Source organism: Lathyrus oleraceus, chromosome 2 (genome assembly GCF_024323335.1).
Source record: "Lathyrus oleraceus cultivar Zhongwan6 chromosome 2, CAAS_Psat_ZW6_1.0, whole genome shotgun sequence".
Classification (NCBI taxonomy): Eukaryota; Viridiplantae; Streptophyta; class Magnoliopsida; order Fabales; family Fabaceae; genus Lathyrus; species Lathyrus oleraceus.
The window spans coordinates 444824744-444826856 of NC_066580.1; the positions used below are offsets into that span (position 1 = coordinate 444824744).

General features: G+C 40.2%; 1 pseudogene; it reads left to right on the top strand.

Moving 5' to 3' along the window:
- The first annotated feature begins 845 nt into the window (after positions 1–845).
- LOC127124378 (uncharacterized) lies at positions 846–945 on the top strand (annotated as a pseudogene).
- The last annotated feature ends 1168 nt before the right edge of the window (positions 946–2113 follow it).

Sequence of the window (2113 nt, forward strand, 5' to 3'; positions counted from 1 at the left end):
CCACTTCCGTTCCACTTCTTAATATAATTGCATGAGCTTGGCTTCTCGGATTGGGTTGGGGCTGTCCAGGGAATGTACCAGTTGGTGCAGCAGTAGGTGCTTGTTGTTGAGCTACTTGAGATATTTGCGTTTCCAGCATTTTGTTATGGGTAGCCAGGGCATCTACTTTGCTTGCTAGTTGTTTAAGTTGTTCGCCAGTGTGTATGTTCTGGTTTAAGAAATCTTTATTGGTTTGTTGTTGGGAAGCTATAAAATTTTCCATCATGATTTCCAGGTTGGATTTTCTAGGGGTATTATTGTTAGGATTCTGTTTCTGATATCCCGGAGGTATAGATGGGGCTTGATTTGGAGACTGTCCAGGTGCGTATAAAGCATTATTACTCTTATATGAGAAGTTTGGATGGTTCTTCCAATTTGGGTTATAGGTATTCGAATAGGGGCTTCCTTGAGCATAGTTTACTTGCTCTGCTTGGATTCCAGTCAAGAGTTGACATTCCGCAGGAGTGTGGCCTTGGATTCCACAGACCTCGCAATTCTGAGTTATAGCAACCACGGCTGCTGGAGGTGATACGTTTAAACTTTCAATTTTCTGGACCAAAGCATCCACTTTTGCATTGACGTGATCAAGGTTACTTATCTCGTACATGCCAGTTTTCGGTTGAGGTTTTTCCACATTCGTTCGTTCGGTTCCCCACTGATAGTGGTTTTGGGCCATGCTTTCGATAAGCTGGTAAGCATCAGCGTAAGGTTTGTTCATTAGTGCACCACCTGCAGTGGCGTCTATTGTTAACCTTGTATTGTATAAGAGACCATTATAAAATGTGTGAATTACTAACCAGTCTTCCAAACCATGGTGTGGGCAAAGTCTCATCATGTCTTTGTATCTTTCCCATGCTTCGAAAAGAGACTCGTTGTCTTTCTGTTTAAATCCGTTTATCTGGGCTCTTAACATAGCTGTTTTGCTTGGTGGAAAATATCGGGCAAGAAAAACTTTCTTCAACTCGTTCCATGTGGTGACTGAGTTGGAAGGAAGAGATTGAAGCCATCTTCTAGCGCTATCTCTTAATGAGAAAGGAAAAAGACGAAGTCGAATTGCCTCTGAAGTGACACCATTAGCTTTAACAGTATCAGCGTATTGGACAAATACGGATAAATGAAGGTTTGGATCTTCGGTAAGATTTCCAGAGAATTGGTTCTGTTGCACAGCCTGCAACAACGAAGGTTTAAGTTCAAAGTTGTTTGCTTCGATTGCGGGCGGAGCAATACTTGAATGCGGTTCATCTTGCGATGGAGCGGCGTAATCTCTAAGAGCACGAGCTGGTTCTGCCATCTCGGTTAAAGAAGGAAAAATGTTTTTGAAATCAGGAAGGTTTATAGGAGGGAGATTGTTTTCAGCACGATATTCCCGAATTCATCGTAAGACTCGGAGATATAGTTCGATATCGTTGATTCGTAAATAGAGCGGTTCGCCTTGAGAGCGAGTGCGTGGCATACAAATCAACGAAAGAAAGAAAATAGAAGAAAAAGAAACCTTAGTCTCTACAGCGTAACGGAAGAGTTACGATATCGATTGAATAAAAGTCCCCGGCAACGGCGCCAAAAACTTGATCGCTCGACTGGGTGAGTCGAGAATGGGATACAAACTGCAAGTGCACAGTTCTATCGCGTAGTTTTAAAAGATATCGATCCCACAGGGACTTATGAATCGATATACCGTTATCTAAGGTTACTACGTAAATCTAAGGTGAAAATGTTTGATTGTTTGGGAAAAACTAAGAGCTAAACTAATATCTAGATTAAATATTAATAAGACGGATATCGGTATGTAGTTCGTCAAAACTAGGGAATCAAGTCTTTGTCGGTTTCTTGGTTTTAAAATGAATCGTTTCGGTTAACTTTATTGGTTAAAGGTTCTATCTCAAACTCTCGCTCTGTTGAATAAACCATGATTTTATATTAATGTTGCTGTCACTTATAATTAAGTCAAAAACCATATTTTGAAAGCAATAAAGTTGCAGAAACTCTTTTTAAGAAAATACTGACCGTTTTAAACACCCTTATCTCAAACTCTCGCTCTGTTGACTTAGGTTATATAATTAAATCCAAATGCTTA